The sequence below is a fragment of the Panthera onca genome, chromosome A2, assembly GCF_046562875.1.
Source record: "Panthera onca isolate mPanOnc1 chromosome A2, mPanOnc1 haplotype 2, whole genome shotgun sequence".
In the NCBI taxonomy this organism is placed as follows: domain Eukaryota; kingdom Metazoa; phylum Chordata; class Mammalia; order Carnivora; family Felidae; genus Panthera; species Panthera onca.
Window position 1 is genome coordinate 60,529,085 of NC_138340.1, and position 18,823 is coordinate 60,547,907.

General features: G+C 36.2%; 1 protein-coding gene and 1 pseudogene across 7 annotated transcripts in view; one reads left to right on the forward strand and one right to left on the reverse strand.

The window, feature by feature from the left end:
- The window catches only part of LOC144615671 (uncharacterized), a 66,259-nt gene that overhangs the window by 41,010 nt on the left and 6,426 nt on the right, over window positions 1-18,823 (forward strand). For 4 of the 7 annotated variants that reach the window (XM_078442668.2, XM_078442666.2, XM_078442665.2 and 1 more), the window contains 2 exons: window positions 6,755-6,864; window positions 7,497-7,580. The exons of 2 other annotated variants lie outside the window; for them this stretch is intronic. The gene's annotated coding sequence lies outside the window, so the exon portion shown is untranslated. The remainder of the gene's footprint in view (window positions 1-6,754; window positions 6,865-7,496; window positions 7,581-18,823) is intronic. One more of the 7 variants, XM_078442667.2, reaches the window with a different exon arrangement.
- Window positions 8,524-9,099, reverse strand: LOC132676144 (large ribosomal subunit protein eL20 pseudogene; annotated as a pseudogene).

An 18,823-nucleotide genomic window follows, 5' to 3' on the forward strand; every position in this document is an offset into this window, starting at 1 on the left:
GCAACGACAAAGAATGAAATCTGGCCATTTTGCAGCAATGTGGATGGAACTGGAGGGTATTATGTTAAATGGAATAAGTCAGACAAAGAAGGACAGATAGCATATGTTTTCACTCGTATGTGGATCCTGAGAAACTTAACAGAAGACCATGGGGGAGGGGAAGGGGAAAAAAAAAGTTACAGAGAGGGAGGGAGGCAAACCATAGGAGACTCTTAAATACAGAGAACAAGCAAATGGGTGGGGGGCAGGGAGGGGAAAGTGAGTGATGGGCAATGAGGAGGGCACGTGTTGGGGTGAACACTGGATGTTTTATGGAAGCCAGTTTGACAAATTATATTTAAATAAATAAATAGGTTAAAAAAAAAAAAAAAGAGAACTGGTGAGCAAATGAATAGGTCTTTTACCTGGGACCTTAGAAGCTCAAATCAAATTTGCCCAATTTTGGTGCATATTGAAAAATATTTTGTATGTTCTGTGCTTCTGGTATTTATATATTAATGTATTTGAAACAAACAAAACTTATATGTTTAAGTATTTTGAAACAAAAAAGTGCGCTAGGCATAGAAGTTTCAGAGAATGTAAGGATCTACAGTGATGAAACCTTTAATATAATTAGAATTGTCAATTTTCCTTCTTCTCCCTGAAAATAGACTTGATAAAATTGGGAGAATACTTAAAGTTTACATGTCAGTCATATCATCAGCATTGTTCAGAGACTTCAGTATATAAACTGTCTCATCATTTGATCTGATTAGATTTGTCCTAATCTGTTTTTTAAAGGGTGATTTTTTTTTGTATTTTTATAATTTAAAAAAAATTGGAAAACTTGAAAATTAAATGGTTAAAATAATATTCAAAGCATCCATAATCCTGCTATTCAGAGAAAACATTTTGTATATTTTAATTTACTCTAGCCTTTCTATAAATATCATTGTTTTTAATTGAGTATATCAGGGTTTTTGACTTTTATTTTAAAATTTTATTATAGATAATTTCCTATATTAGAATACTCTCAAGATAAGTTTGATGCATACTTGATATTTCAGTCTTTGAATATGCTGTAATTTATTTAAAATTTCCACATAATTCAAGTATCTTGTTCTTTTTTCCATTTTAAGACAAAATTGTAAGTATCTGTATACATTAGGCTTCGCAAATTAGATCATTTATAATATATATACATATATATTTTTTTCAATATATGAAATTTATTGTCAGATTGGTTTCCATACAACACCCAGTGCTCATCCCAAAAGGTGCCCTCCTCAATACCCATCACCCACCCTCCCCTCCCTCCCACCCCTCCCACCCCCCATCAACCCTCAGTTTGTTCTCAGTTTTTAAGAGTCTCTTATGCTTTGGCTCTCTCCCACTCTAACCTCTTTTTTTTTTTTTTTCCTTCCCCTCCCCCATGGGTTTCTGTTAAGTTTCTCAGGATCCACATAAGAGTGAAACCATATGGTATCTGTCTTTCTCTGTACGGCTTATTTCACTTAGCATCACACTCTCCAGTTCCATCCACGTTGCTACAAAAGGCCATATTTCATTCTTTCTCATTGCCACGTAGTATTCCATTGTGTATATAAACCACAATTTCTTTATCCATTCATCAGTTGATGGACATTTAGGCTCTTTCCATAATTTGGCTATTGTTGAGAGTGCCGCTATAAACATTGGGGTACAGGTGCCCCTATGCATCAGTACTCCTGTATCTCTTGGGTCAATTCCTAGCAGTGCTATTGCTGGGTCATAGGGTAGGTCTATTTTTAATTTTTGGAGGAACCTCCACACTGCTTTCCAGAGCGGCTGCACCAGGTTGCATTCCCACCAACAGTGCAAGAGGGTTCCCGTCTCTCCACATCCTCTCCAGCATCTATAGTCTCCTGATTTGTTCATTTTGGCCACTCTGACTGGCGTGAGGTGATATCTGAGTGTGGTTTTGATTTGTATTTCCCTGATAAGGAGCGACGTTGAACATCTTTTCATGTGCCTGTTGGCCATCCGGATGTCTTCTTTAGAGAAGTGTCTATTCATGTTTTCTGCCCATTTCTTCACTGGGTTATTTGTTTTTCGGGTGTGGAGTTTGGTGAGCTCTTTATAGATTTTGGATACTAGCCCTTTGTCCGATATGTCATTTGCAAATATCTTTTCCCATTCCGTTGGTTGCCTTTTAGTTGTGTTGGTTGTTTCCTTTGCTGTGCAGAAGCTTTTTATCTTCATAAGGTCCCAGTAATTCACTTTTGCTTTTAATTCCCTTGCCTTTGGGGATGTGTCGAGTAAGAGATTGCTACGGCTGAGGTCAGAGAGGACTTTTCCTGCTTTCTCCTCTAAGGTTTTGATGGTTTCCTGTGTCACATTCAGGTCCTTTATCCATTTTGAGTTTATTTTTGTGAATGGTGTGAGAAAGCGGTCTAGTTTCAACCTTCTGCATGTTGCTGTCCAGTTCTCCCAGCACCATTTGTTAAAGAGACTGTCTTTTTTCCGTTGGATGTTCTTTCCTGCTTTGTCAAAGATGAGTTGGCCATACGTTTGTGGGTCTAGTTCTGGGGTTTCTATTCTATTCCATTGGTCTATGTGTCTGTTTTTGTGCCAATACCATGCTGTCTTGATGATGACAGCTTTGTAGTAGAGGCTAAAGTCTGGGATTGTGATGCCTCCTGCTTTGGTCTTCTTCTTCAAAATTACTTTGGCTATTCGGGGCCTTTTGTGGTTCCATATGGATTTTAGGATTGCTTGTTCTAGTTTCGAGAAGAACGCTGGTGCAATTTTGATTGGGATTGCATTGAATGTGTAGATAGCTTTGGGTAGTATTGACATTTTGACAATATTTATTCTTCCAATCCATGAGCAGGGAATGTCTTTCCATTTCTTTATATCTTCTTCAATTACCTTCATAAGCTTTCTATAGTTTTCAGCATACAGATCTTTTACATCTTTGGTTAGATTTATTCCTAGGTATATGTACATATATTTAAAAGATGCTACCTGGTAATGACTTTGTAGATACAACACTAAAGACACCATCCATGAAAGAAATAAATGACAAACTGGATAAAAATTGAAATTAAAGCCTTTTGGTCTGTGAAAGATAATGTCAAGAGAATGAGAAGGTAAGTAAAACATTGGGAGAAGATAATTAAAAATACATTCTCATAAACGACTGTTTTCTAAAATATGCAAAGAACACTTAAATCTCAACAATAAGAAAACAAAAAACTTAATTAAAATATGGACCAAAGACCTGAAGAGACACTTCACCAAAGAAGATAGAAAGATGGCAAGTAAGTATCCAAACGGATGCTTCACATTATATGTCATCAGGGAATTACAAATGAAAACAATGTTCCACTACACACCTATTAGAATGGCCAAAATCCAAAACACCAAATGCTAGCAAGGATGTGGAACAATGGGAACTCTTGATTTATTGCTAGTAAGAATGTAAAATGATGCAGCCACTGTGGAACCCAGTTTGGTGTTTTCTTACAAAACTAATCGTAGTGGGGCACCTGGGTGGCTCAATCAGTTAGGTATCCGAGTTCATCTTAGGTCATAATCTTATAGATCATGGGTTCAAGCCTTAAGTTGGGCTCTGTGCTGACACCTCAGAGCCTGGAGCCTGCTTCAGGTTCTGCTGCCCTTTCCCTGATCACACTCTGTCTCTCTCATAAAATAATAAACATTTAAAATAATTAAAAAAAAGAATCACAGTCTCCAGCAATATGCTACTTGGTATTTATCCAAAGGAGTTCAATGTTTATGTTAAAGATTTACACCCACACAAAAACCTGTACTTGGATGTTTGTAGCACATTTACTCTAATTCAGCAAAACGTGCAAGCCACCTTATAATATTATCCAGCGCTGAAAAAACAAAAACAAAAACAAAAACCTATCATGCCATGAAAAGACATGGAGGAAACATACATGCATATTACTAAGTGGAAGAGGCCAATCTGAAAAGGCTATGTACCGGGTGATTCCAACTCTATGACATTGTGGAAAAATCAAAATTATGTAGACAATAAAATGATCTGTGGTTGCCAAGGGTTCTGGGCAGGGAAGGATGAATAGGAAGATCATAGAGGATTTTTAGGGCAATGAAAATACTCTTTATGATACTGTACTGATGGATATATGTCATTATATATTTGTTCAGACCCATACAATATGTAACTAAGATAAGCCCTGTAGTTTGTATGAATCTAAAACTGCTGTATAAAAATAAAGGTCAAATTTTAAAAAATGCTGACTAGATTGACAAAAATCATGTCATATTTTAATTTGCATTTCATTTCTAGTAAATGAGGAAAGAACTTTATTTATTTATTTATTTATTTATTTATTTATTTAATTTATTTTTTAAGGTTTATTTTTATTTATTTTGAGAAAGAAAGAGCAAGTGGGGGAGGGGCACAGAGAGAGAGAATCCCAAGCAGGCTCCAAGCTGTCAGAGCAGAGGTGGATACGGGGCTTGAACCCATTAACCATGAGAACATGACCTGAGCTTGAAGTCAAGAGTCAGATGCTTAACCGACTGAGCTACCCAGGCACCATGAAAAAAGAACTTTTAAAACAAATGCATTATTCCTTCTGAATTTTGTTTCTTAATTGCATATTTATATAATTTGCCTTATTTTTTATTGCTTTTTAGTATTTTTTTTTCAGTATCCATATTCAATTCTGTGATCTACTAGGACTTTGAGGCTTGATGAAGACTATAAGCATTCTTTAAATAAAAAATGATTAACTGGCATTCATACCCAATTTGTGAGCTAGTAGCCACTTTACTCTTTTTCTTAAAGACAGCATTTATAAAACATGACCCTGTCCAAGCTGTATCCCATGGTTTTAGTGTTATTGGTAGGGACAAGTCATTATTAGTTATTGAGGAGGTAATGTAAGGTAAGCTTCTGTTTCTATACATGTGGACAGTACTGCCTGGGGAATGATTGCACATTTGTGACCAGAGGAGTAAATATGTGAGAGCCTTGGTTTTTTAAATGTTGTCTGCCTATGCATAGCTGTTTTACTGTCTAAAGAATGCTAGAGATAGAAGATGCAGAGGTTCTATTCAACTTCATACCTCCTCAGCTATTTTGAATGTTATGACTACAGAATAACACATGACATTGTGAGCAGTAGAAAGACTACAATTATTGGCTTACACTCTAAAACACTTTAAAACTTGGTTCTTGTCAATCCATACTTTTAAACAGCTGTTTTAAAATCTTGCTATTTGTTGGTATACCTTTAAACAGCTGTTTGAAAATCTTGGTTATTTTGGGGCCACCTGGGTGGCTCAGTAGGTTAAGCATCTAACTCTTGATTTGGGCTCATGTCATGATCTCACAGTCGTGCTACTGAGCCCCATGCTGTGCTCAGCTCTGACAGCCTGGAGCCTGCTTAGGATTCTCTCTATCCCTCCCTCTTCCCCCCTCTCAAAAGAAATACACATTAAAAAAGAAAAAAAAAATCTTGGTTATTTTCAAAGAGAAAGAATGAGCACAACTCATGAGAAATGGTGCAGCAGATAGTAGGGTGTCCTGTAACATTTTCCAAATCTGCTTTCTTTTGTAGGATACAACATTTACTGAGAATGCTAATTTCAAACTTTGTGCTAGGGCAGTATTGTCCAATAAAATTGTAATGGGAAACGGAAATGTGAATCTCATATGTAATTTAAAATTTTTTATAGCCAGACTACTATACTATATACACTATAAAATATTTCAATGTTGTATTTTAGCAAATATACAAAACTATTACTATGTCAACATCAAACCATTATAAAAATTAATGAGGTTTTTACCTATTTTTGTACTAGGACCTAAATACCTGCTTTATATTTTAAACTTACAGCACATCTCAGTTCAGAGTAGTGACACATTTCAAGGGCCCAATAACTATACATGACTGGTGACTGGTGGCTGTTAAATGACATGCAGAGAGTTCTAGGTTCTCAAACATGACCTATTCCTAACTTCTGATTATGCCAATAGATATGTGGAAGTTGAGAGACAAGAGTAAGGGATTGGGTTTGAATTCTAAATTCTAACAATATACCAAAATCAAAAGGAGTGGTTGGTTAATAGCTAAGAATGTAAAACCCATCATTGGTTACATATGAAATCAATAAATGATTTTTTTGTGTGTGAATAAGACAGAGTGTAATGGTAGATAATAACTGACAAGTTTTTCAGCTTTGCAGGTAAATTCTAAGTTTGAAATAAGAGTTATTCCTATTGATAGTGAAAGAAGCAAGCAGAACTCTTAATCACCCATGGTAGATGTGGGGTCAGAATGGTATGTAGATCTAAGGGAAATTAGTTAGAAGTAAGAAGTCTCAAAAATTAGCCAAAAAATATCCTTAGGAGTTTGGATCGCACCTTCATTTAATTTTCTCCAGTTCCCAGGAGAAACTAGAGACGATTGGTCCACCTTTGAGAGCTTATTAAAAACTAATTCAGATGAGTTAAATGAGTCAGTTATAATATTGCCTGAGGATTCCAGAAGAAAAATAAAATTAAAAAAAATGTTGATTTTTCCTATCTTTTAGTTGTAAACGCCACTCAAAATCACCTAATCTTTGTAAAAATTCTACATATCACAATAAGACTGCCCAGAAAAAAAACAAGTATTTTGTTTGTTTGTTTGTTTGTTTGTTTGTTTGTTTTCCTGGTATATCTTATGTAAGTATTTTTTATGGCATTTCTTTGTCATCTTATGTTAGTGGTTCTGATTATTGTCCTCAGGCCTATGATCAACAGCAGGAAAAAGTCAAACCTTAAAATAAGGTCTTCCCAAATGTAGAGTTAAGATGTCAAGAATTAACACACATGTATCTTCTCAAGGAGATAATCAGGTAACTTCTCTCTTTGGAAATATGATTTAATGTTTCACGATATAGACAGAGAGTACAATCTTATTTGTACCAAGTAATCTGTGAGTATATTTTATTTAGTGTCCTACTAAATTACCTCTAACAGCCAGACGTTCTGGAAGAACAATTAGATCTAATGAGTGATTCTTCAAAATTTTACCAAGAGAGAACACTGAATTTCTTTTCAGGGCTAAATAAAGCTTCAGTGTAACCAAGTATTTCCTAGCATCACGAGATTTATGCAGTTACTTTTTAAATTAAGAATCTTATACCTAGAGGGGCACCTGGGTGGCTCAGTTGGTTAAGCATTGGACTTCAGCTCAGGTCATGATCTCGCGGTCAATGAGTTCAAACCCCGTGTAGGGCTGTGTGCTGACAGCTCAGAGCTCGGGGCCTACTTTGGATTCTGTGTCTCCCCCTGTTTGCGCGCTCTCTCTCTCTCTCTCTCTCTCTCTCAAAAATAACTAAACATCAAAAAAATTTTTAGAAAAGATCTCATACGTAAAGAAGCACAAGAATTATATACCATTCCTTTGACAATGTAGCTTCTTATATCTTTTGAATCTGTTTTAAATTCCATCATAGTAACCACTAATTGTTCAACTCTTTTCCAGAAACTGTAGTAGATGTGTGAGGCTTTTTCTACATACGTGGCTTCTCTGGGCATAAACAAGTCTATTTGACATCTTCTTCAGAAGGTAATGTCTATCTGCAGCATATGAGCATTCTGTAAAAATAAATCTCACTGCAGTTTAATGAAATTGTTATACAATAATGTAAGTTTTCTGAACTATAATATGAAACATTAAAGGGGTTTTCTTTTTCTTCTTCTTTTTATAGTGTACTAGAAATCTTATTTGGCCTGAGAAAATAGGATAACTAATATTTAGTAATCTTTTTAAAGTTAATCTCCTGTTAACATGTAACACCTTTCCTGGCCACTAGGGTCTCGGACTCTTCTCTAGTTACTTCCCTCCATAACACTGCCCAACTTCAAGGACAAATTTCTAGATCATTGTCTGCATCTCACTATCTTTTATAATTGTTTGGTTTCCAAAATCTTAAAACTCTTTATCTGAAACCCTCTACCTTTCCAACCTTCAAATTCCTTCGGTGGCACTGCTACTGAGCGTAGCTGCCATCCCCCACCCCACCCCACCCTTACATCTCCACCTGTCTTCTCCATTCCCTATCTCCAGTGACCTAGAAATTGAGCTCCTTTAATGGGTCATTCTGTAGCAGGCTTTGTTTTCCTGTTTATGTGGCCTGGACACAGTCATCGCTCATTTCAATTGTGCTCGCTTAAGACTTTTTATTCGTTTGTTCCTCTTCACCTTTCACCACAGAAAACTTGCCATTGATAACAGGGATTGGTCCAAGAATTTTATGTGTCTCCTTGTCATCTCAGATGCTTAGGACTTCTACAGAAACATGACATAGCTATACTGATCAGATCCTTTAGGGTTATGAGTGTAGAATCTTCTGCCTTAACTGCATTCTCTCTCTCTCTCTCTCTCTCTCTCTCTCTCTCTGTTTTGTTTTGTTTAGGTTTTTTTGTTTGTTTGTTTGTTTGGCTTTTTGGGTTTTTGGTTTTCCCAAGGCATTTCTTTGGGCAGACCTAGGGACAGGGAAGCTCTGTATCTAAAAGAAGATTTTGGGCCTCTTCATGGTAAAACATGGCTTCTATTGGCCATGCAAGACCCGGTGGGTCAGTGGGAACTTGATCATAGAGTCATGGAGTTGGTTGGCTGCTGGTAGGCACTTGCTGGCTGCAGTCTCCTCCACCTTTATAATCTGGATCGAGAGGGCCCAGGTGCAATACCAGGTGTCCATGTCTCAGTAGCACTGGGTAACAGCACCTGCAGTGGTCAGGTCCAGTACTCTTGGTACATATTGTGAGTGCCACTGGGGGGTCATGGCACAGACAGGTGCCAAAGTTCTTGACCCACATGGGGTATTTCTGAAACACCTGTCCATAGTAGACAATTTCCCTTGAAGATATATTCATCTTCTTCAGCTGAGACACAAAGTACCAGAAGTGGGACTTGTTGACAGCATGATTATGTACAAAGATGTGCACGTGATAGAGGAGCAGAGTATGGCATTTGGGGTAGGCAGGCAGTGCTCTATCACCTTGTACTCTCCCAGTGTGCCTGAGGCCTTTGGGGCGCACTTTCCACTCTTACTGTAGCCCACAAAAGGAAGTGTTGGCTGCATACTTATTAATGTCTGATACCTTTTTCTTTCCTGTTGGCTCCAGGTCCCTTTTTTGTTGTGGCTGCCCCAGTGTTACCAAGCTACTATCCTTTAACTTCAACAGATGTCTTGGATTATTTCCTCAGTGAGAAAACAAGTCAACAGTCATGAAATTTCTTTGCTGCCCCTCTTTACCCTCTATCACAGATTCTTCATATTCAGTGATACTAGGATTTATCTCACTTTCTCCTCCAATTTCAGAGAATGAAATACCTTTTCCTTCTTAGGGTTAGTTTTCCAACGATTTTCTTGCTATCTCTCCTTTCTATGTACTTTAAGAACTTACTTCATCAGATTTCCCCTCTCTTTCTTGGATCTGCAAACACTTCTTTCCCACAGAGCCTTTCTTAAAGCAAACTAACTGTTTACTTCTCCCTGTCATACGTAATTTCTCCTGCAACCCTACATTTTCCTCAAGTTAAATTCCCATCTCTGTCTTATTCACATTCATACTTTAAAAATGATTGATTTCCCCATCTGCTGCTCATCAATTTGCCCAGTGTAATCTGTCTTCTATTTTATCCATTTTTCTCAAATACTCTTTGGAGTATTGACTATTGTACTCTCTATTTGATCAATTAAGTTTTTGTTTTTTTGTCTCACTTCATCATGGTCACAAAGTGACATTGTTGGATCTTCGTGTTTTGTCCGAGATAACTTATATTCAACAAGAGGACATTATACCCTTAACTGTGGGTGCCAGGCCAGCTCTAACAACACCCAGGCCTTGCTGTTAGACTCAGCCCATTTGTGGCTATTAAGGGGCTGATATTCTCCTTCTCAACAACGATGATGGTGATGTCAATAATAAATGATAAATGCATTTGGTGTTTATGTTCATTCTGTTTTAAATTATTAATATATATTAAATCCTCCAGTCCTCTCAATACTACTGGATAGGTACCATGATTTTCTCCGTTTTGAAGATGAGAAAATTAAGACCCCAGAAGGGGAAATAACTTGAGCGCAACAAAGCTGGTAATATTTAGAGCAGATAGGTCAGCTATTTCGTACACACCATTGCATAGCTTCCCAGTTGTATTTGTTTCAGGGCTTGGCCTCTTATTTTGCATTAGCTTTCCTTGTGATTGATTCTCACTGGCACAACTCATCGTGTTTTATCTTCCATTCATGCTGAATCTTTCTTGCCTCCTGCCTCAAGACATCTCTGTTGCCACTGACACCCACTTGGTATCTCTAGATGAGCAATGTAGGAAAGGCAGAAGAGTTAAAAGTTTTTAGAGCAAATTTTTAACTAATGTTGTTGAGAGGTGGTGAATATTCTCCCTTTTGTCTTATCCATGGGCGATCCTGAAATGCAACAGTTAGGGTGGTCTCTTAGAAGACATTCCAGCAATCAAACCATCAAGTGTGCTTGACTTAAAATTGAATGTTTGCTCTCCGTATATCTATGTCTCACTCAATTTTCTCCTCACTTCTGCTTCCCTGGAATTGTATTCCCTAAGAAACTGGCAGTATATAAACTTTTATGCCAGGTTTCACTTTTTGGAGAACCCAAGCAATCTAAATCCAAACTGTGAAAACTCCACCTAGATGGTCTACAGTCTCTCTTTCCTTATCCAGTAGAGCATAGAGGTTGACAACACTGGCTTCAGAAGGTAAATATCAATTGGAGTTTGGATGTTGCCACAAATAAGCAATGGGACCTTGAGTGATGTATTTAATCTCTCTTGCCCTTTCTTAAAAATTAGAGATAACTACTTACTTTAAATAGCTCTACCTCCCTAACAAGGGTTATGACACATTTAATAGTTTGCTGTGACTAACATACTCTTTGACATGTAACATGTAAGTATTATTTTTATTATCATTATTAATATCTTTCAAAACTGTCTTTCACCTTTGTCCTGATATATATTAATGTTAACACCATCTAACCTACCACCCAAACAAAACAAATTGTAAGGAAAGCATTGACTCTTCCATCTGCTTCTTCCATCTGTTTCAACCTCACAAACTTTCATCATATAATTGCTTCATAAATTAACGTTTGTTTTACCTCTCAAAAACCCTCTCACATCCATTCTATATTAACCTTGCTATCTTCATTTTGACAGGCATTTCCAGAATCTCACCAAAATTTGCAATAATAGTGTACTATGTTAAATGATTTTCCTTGCCTACTCTCCTTAATGCATCACATTTATTCCTTTACTTTCCTTAGTCTTTTAAAACACAGCCCAATTTCATCACTAATAATACTGCATTGTAATTGGTTACTTATTTCTCTGTGGCTCTCAAGGGTTTATCAACCTTGGTACTATTGACATTTGGGGATATATAATTATTCATCACTGGGGGTGTTGTTCTTTGTATTGTAGGCTGTTTCACAGTATCTCTGGTCTCTATCCACTAGATGACAGTAGTGCCCCCTCCCCAGTTATGACAAAAAAAAAAAAATGTCTCCAGACTTTGTCATATGTCCCCTGAGGAGAAAACCATCCTGGTTTCGACCACTGCTGTAGAAAGTGAGTCATTTACAGACAGGGGTTATATTTTATTGACATAAGTCCCTAACACCAAGCACCAAGTTGGAAAAATGATAAATGTTTAATAAATATTTTATTAAATGAATGAACCAGTTCTCTCTTTCAAGTATTTTTCTTCTTCTTTTTTTAAATCTCAGGGACCACCTTTTATCTGTGCTTCTGTAGCTTTTAGCATTTTTCTGTACATATGTCTGTTTCCCCAATTACATTGTATGATTTTCTTACATCCTTAACCCCCACAGAATGAATGGAATATAGTGGGTTCTCAATAAATACATATTCAATTATATTTAGTTAGTAAATTAATATCTATGTTTGTGGATATGTTCATACCACATGATTCTCTCATTGAAGGTCCTATATGATAATAATTGTATGTTCTCACATCATGCACTTTCCCTTTGTGACACTTATACCAGCTATAATTAACTGATCATGTATTTAATTGCTTAGTATCTATCTCTGTAGGGTATTTGAGACAGAAATCGTGGTTACCTCATTTTTGCCCCTCTCCTCTGGCTAACCCAGAACTTTATTCACAGTACATACTCAGGAAATTATAAGTCTTTGTCAAATGAATGAAGGAAATAAATTAATGCTTCTGCTAGATGAAATGGACAATATGTACTTGGAGAATTTGATGCAATATATGTATCATGGTTTATGGATGTATGTGATGAAGCATCTTTGAACCTATATTAGGAAGCTTTAAAAAGCGTCATCTTTGTCAAATTAGTGAAAAAGTAATTTGCCCCTCTAAATCACTTCACAAAAGGGAGAACTTGACGCTGTCATAAGTCAATACAGATGTTTGATATCCCAGACTTGTAATCTCCTCTTGCTCAGCATGTTCATTTTTTTCTGGTCCTAATGAGTAGCTCATGGATCTTAATTGACATATTGACCTTGAAAACTCTAGACAATGATCTCTTGTGCCAGCTTCATTATCTGTGGCTTTATTAGCCAAGGAAATTTGACAATAAAACATGAAACAATCACAATCTACATAAAGACACTATAAATCATACTTCTATCAAGTAAAAATAACCAATATAGTCCCTAACATTGTATCACACAAATACAATTTCGTCTTATATTCCAAATATAAAATAAGTAGTTTTGTTCTGCTATTGTCTGAAACTACTTATTAACCCATATTTTAAAAATCTCAACAATGAATGTTTGATAAGAATTTCACAGAGCAGAATATTGTTTAAAGGCTCTAAATTTAGTGTCTTTTGAGGAATCTTCTTGCATCAGAGGAAACCAGCATGCTATCTTAAAGAACATTAAAACCAAGAGACAAAAAAACCTCTTTTCATACATATTGCTGTGTGTTTTCTTTCCTCACCATGGTCTCCTGTTGTTCCCAGTAGGGATACCAATTTTAGGATATGCAGTAGACAGCTGTACTATAGAAGCTAAAGCTTGAAATTGTTCGGGAGAAGCTAAGTTAGGGCTTTTCATTTGGCAAGAAATTGTAAGCAAAAAATCATAGTAAACAGCCTGCAATAAATGGCCTGTAATAGAAGTACAAATTTTTTGAAAAATTATTGACTTAGAATTTTCTGATGGAAATACTATGCCAAAATAAATTTGAAAGTGATCCTAACCACAAGCAGTCATGTTAGGCACCTGTTGACTCTTCTATATCATGCATAGCTTAATGAAAAAGACCATTGTTTCTCACAAAAGTGTGTAACTGTGTTCCTGATGGGGAGTAAAATTACAAAAGTATGAAATTGTCATTTCAACTTAAAAACTACTGATATTTAGGTGACGTTTTGTTTTAGCTGAGCGCATCTCTATTATACATGTTTTCATTCCTTTTTAATGTCTGGAAAATACACAGGTCTTTCTCCAGGACATAAAATGAGTTATTATGTTGTTATATTAATTGCCTATACAATCATATCCAAATTCCCAAGATAATAATGGTCAGTCCTCTATCTCCCTTTCAAACCTCACTCCCATTTGCCCCTTTGTTCCTGTTCTTGTGACTGTACACAATGTGGAAAGCATCCATAGTGTCTAAACAGGTAGTATTCTGGTTGTATTACTCCCTGTGCTTGGAATGAAGACCCCACTATTTATCCCCGGAATACTTTTCTTTTCAATACTTGCTTTTCAAATCTCAGTTCAAGCCAACACTGCCTGCTCTCTGAAGCCATCATTGAGTCTTCCAGGCAGGCTTTGCTGTTTCTTTCTCCATATACCCAACTGCTTCTATCAACTCTATTTTTCCTTCCACTCTCTTCACTCTGGAACAAATTATCAGAGATATTAGTGCTAAAATCAGTGGACTCAGTAGTGTCACTTGCCTGTGCACTGATCAGACCATATTTAGAAAGTATATTTAATTCTTGGCTATTGTAGAGCAACATTGATGAATCAGAACATGGTCAGAGAAGAAAAGACCTTAAAGCCATTATATCGTGAGCTGCTACTTATGAAGTTATAAATTGGGAATAATAATATCTGATACTGTTGTAAAATTGAACTAAAATAACACATCAAAATTCTGTTAACTTGAAAAGTAAATTTTGAGAAACACGTTCCATGCCCATTTGCCAATTTTACACTCCCTGTATTGGTTGCTCACCATCTTGAGAGAATAGACTCCCCTGTGGGCATTTGTTTCCTCTGTTTACAAATGAACTTGCAATGAAATTACTACTTTTTATTTTTTATTTATGTTTTTATTTTTATCTCCTTGATCGAATGTAAGCTTCTTCATGGCACAAATTAGTGAAATTATTTTCATATCCTTTAATACCAGCACATTAATACTAAACACACTGTACAGTCTTCAAAAGAATATGAAGAAAATCTGAAATGAGTTTCCACCAAAGGAAAACATTGTCGTTTTCTTTAAAATAGCTAATGGGCCATCATGTAGAAGACTGGTAACTTCATCACCTCCAAACGGTAGCACAAGGAAGAGTGTGGGTAGCTAATTGCACATCAGTATTGGGAGAATACTGAAAACTTCTAAAAAAGAAACAAATGATTTGTTATCCCATTATCCAAATAGTCTCTCCTAGTTGAAATATATGAAACCAGTTCATACAAATGATTAGAATATAGAAAGAATTAAAAAGGTATATACTAGAAATAAAAGCCTAACCTTATATTTCTAGAAACCACCCTTTACAGTGTTCTTCAAAAAGGTATTATGCATGTACATATATGCCTATAAGTACATCCGTAAAATATTTTACACTGAAGGCATTCTCCCTATTCCCATTTATGTGAGTTAGTTGGTGTCTTCCTTTCTCCTTCTCTCTCCTCCCTCTCTTTCTCTTTCTCTTTCTCTGTGTTTGTGTGTGTAACTCCACTTCTTTATTGTCGGTATTATTGAACTTATTAAGAAAAACAGTGTTGTCATGAGCAGTCGTGTACATGGATACTTTGAAATATATCGGGAACTTTCTCTAAAGATTTAATGTTAAAAAGGAAACCAAAGAAATAGACTTTCCTGTGAGGTAACGATGTCTTCATGAGTTAAACTTTTAGAGGCTTTCCTTTTTTAAAATTGTTTAATGTTTATTTATTTTTGAGAGAGAGAGATTGACAGAGTGTCAGCAGGGGAGGGGCAGAGAGAGAGACACACACAGAATATGAAGCAGACTCTAGGTTCCGAGCTCTCAACAAAGAGCCTAACCTGGGGCTCAAATTCATGAACCAGGAGGACAGGACTTGAAAGGAATTCGGATGCTCAACCAATGGGCCACGCAGGTGCCCCCAGAGGCTTTTCTTTAAAATATTACTGCTTTGGAAATGAAGCTAAACTAAAATGGTTCCTAACAGCTGTTCATAATTCTAATATAATAACAAAATTTTGGTTGCTATTCACATCAAATAATGCTTCTCAACATTAGCTGTAAATTATAATCATCTGGAGAAATTTAAAAACAATAACAATGCGCAGGTTCCAGTCCTGATGAATTAAATCAAAATCTGTAGGGATGGGACTCAGGCTGTAGGTTCCTAGGTTCTTCTAATGTGCATTTACTGTTGAGAATTTGTGATGTAAAAGTCAAGTCATTAACATCGTTTATCAATAAGTTTGAAAACAAGAATGGCAGCAATAAAGGTACAAGAACTTTACGGAATTTATTTTCTTCTCTACTAGCAAAATGGGGGGAGCATGATAGTAATGTAAAGAACAGAAACACACTGGAGAGAACCTCAGACACTGCCAGTACAGGACTTTGGTAAATGTTAGTCATTTTCTCTGAGCAGATACTCCTTTTTTTCAACTCTTTGAATGCTGGTTCCTTATACAGAGGAAGAAAGGGTCCATATCTGTCTGCACTCTTTCCCATTGTTATTCCTGGGTCCAAGGAAGCTGAGATGGGCATCTGAGCTTCTTTAATCAATGGTTCTCTACAAGAAGGTTAGGAATCATCTCTCTGTATCAGAACTGATATGTAGCAACGTCCATCAGAAGAGATGAGTAGGCTTCTGTCAAGGTAGATGCGGCAGGGTAGATAGAATGAAACCTGAAGCTAGGTTAAGTAATTGGGTTCTTGTTCAATAAATTGCTTGTTTGTGCTGTGTAATGAAAGATCTTTGGTGCAGTGGATGTCTGAATCCAAATACTCTTCGGATTTTCTGATGGAAAAAGAGATAAGGGTGAAAGGGATTTAATTTAGAACTATTGAAAACCTTTAAAGAGATTAGAAAAAAATGGCAAATGCACTTTCTTTTTTAAAATCAGGATTCTTTGTTACTTGTCAGCGCTGGTTATTTATTTTTTCAATTGACAATAAAACTTATTTGTTGGTTTTGGTTTTGTTGCTTTTAGTTTTTCTCCCATCAATTTGCCATCATTAAGTGACCTTTAAGATTCAGATTGTGAAGAAGATAATGGAGAAATTGTTTTCTCCCAGCCCATGTACCCTAAACTTGAATTTAGGAAGTATTAACTTTCAGGATTTCATTGGAATGTCACATCAGAATTGTAGGCACTGCATCGGTGCATAGACTAGACCTCATGTCTTGATTCAAGTGATATTTTTTTCCCCCATAAAGTCAGACCTCACTCATGTGCCTAAGCTTCTATTTAAAAAAAAAATTCTTCAAAGAATACACTTTAAAAATATATCTCATTAAAAAATTCATGTGAACAATCAGAGCAGTCTGGATATGTAATAGTGGGTAGAATTTGGTGAAATATATTAATCTCAACAATAAAACCATTCATGCATTGGGCTTTTTAAAGCATTGTCCCAGATAATTTTAATAAGTAATTATTTGAATGTATTTACTTTCTAAGGGATAAAAAAAATGTGTCCAAGAAATGAGAAATAAAATGGTCTCTTTCTTTTCATTCCACTCGTTTAACACTTGAAAAAATAAAAGGCTTTATTTGAGGAAAAATTTAGGGATACACAACTAGAAGAGGAAGGGGATTCACAACTCAGAAGGGAAAAAAAAATGTTGACTGGATAAGATCTGTATTGAAATTCCCTTCAATATATGGTACATTCATAGTGTTTTGATACTTGGGACAAATCCCAGGCATCGCATCCCCTCAGACGCTTTGTTTCACATCTCTGTGTCATACTCTCTAACCCTCCCTTCACTAGGTGATCTACGTATTCATACTTCATCTATTTTTGTTCTTTCCTCAGTTTTCCCTCTCCTTCTTTCTCTTCTCTGGAGGAACATGTATCTAATCTCCAGGATCATATTGGGAGTCAGAATTCTAACAAATAAGTGCTTATTGAAAGTAGCTTCTCTTTAGGGTTGCCTAGCATGCCACATGAAACAGCAGAACTAGGAAGTAAGAACACTGAGTTGAAGCAAAAGTTCAGCTGAAAAATTTGTTAAGTCTTGGCAGCTTCTAAGCCCTGTAGAGATCCATTTTCTTTTAGCAGAGGGTCAAAGGCAGAACAGGTGATCCAGAGCTGCACTGAAGATGGGAGTGTCTCCTGATGAAACATATCACTCTCAGATTCTGGGAGGCTGTCATGTGAGAGGCTGAATTAGAAATACTTTCAAAGAGACAACTGTCTTCTAGAGAGTAACCCTCCTTTTAAAAAAATTCAGGAGTTGGACTTCCCATTTATCTTTAAATGAGGAAGGAGACCTTCTCCATTTTCCCTAACTCTTGACTTCATTTTAGAACTGACAAGTTTAAACAAGATGAGAATCAGATTGCTTCTGCTTATCTCATTCTTTCAGCTCTAGCCGACAGTGTAATTAATGTTGCTGTAGGAAAAACAAAAAGCGTTCTTGAGGAGAACTTTTTCCTCTCTGCTTTTTGCAGGCATCATTCTTGAGAGAGTAGGTTGTCTTTTTGACATACTACTGAGGGAGGTATAACACACAGATGTCCTTGATGATTTTTTGCATGTCTGTTGATTTGTAAGTTAAGCCCAGACTACTTGTGTCTTCTTATCTTTTTATGGTGCACAGAAGTTATTAATTACCATACTGTTAAAAAAAGTAGCATCCAAAACAAAAAATTATACATACATATGCACATAGTTTCTTTTGCTGGCCTTCCCTACAACATATGATTTTCCTTAGCATGTTGGTGTTTTAATCCGTTTCTGGGGAAATTTGCTATAGAAAAGTACTAGAGTTATACTGATAGCTATCGGGTGTCTTTTATAACTAGTTCCCTCAGTTCAAGGTTACATTTTCTTACCTACACTGTCAAAATTGTTTTTCAACATCATTCCTACAAATTCCAGTAGACTTCCCATCTTCTCTTGCAAGTCAGGTTTTCTCCTCAGAATCCTTCAATTTCTCTCTCTTAGTTACCAAATCAATTGTGAACGCTTTATTCTGGCACTCGGTTGTCTATTGCTAGACCCATATTTGAGTACCTATCCTGACAGTTTTATGTGCTTCAATTTCTGGTCTCTAATTAAATTATATACATGAGAATACTCAGAACTTACCCATAATATTTAGTCCGCATGGACTGCTTTTATAATCCATCTTTCTGCTGTGATTCTACTCACTTATCAAGACCAAGTTTAAATGCCATTTCATCCATAACTTTTTTCTCTTCATTTATACTTTTTTCTCAGCACTCTTGCCCACCATCTACTACCACCATGGGGACATAGCATAATTAATGGCTATTTTTTTATGTTTGTTCCTATACTATTGTCAATGCACAATACCTTGTGATATATGTATTCATATGTGTATCT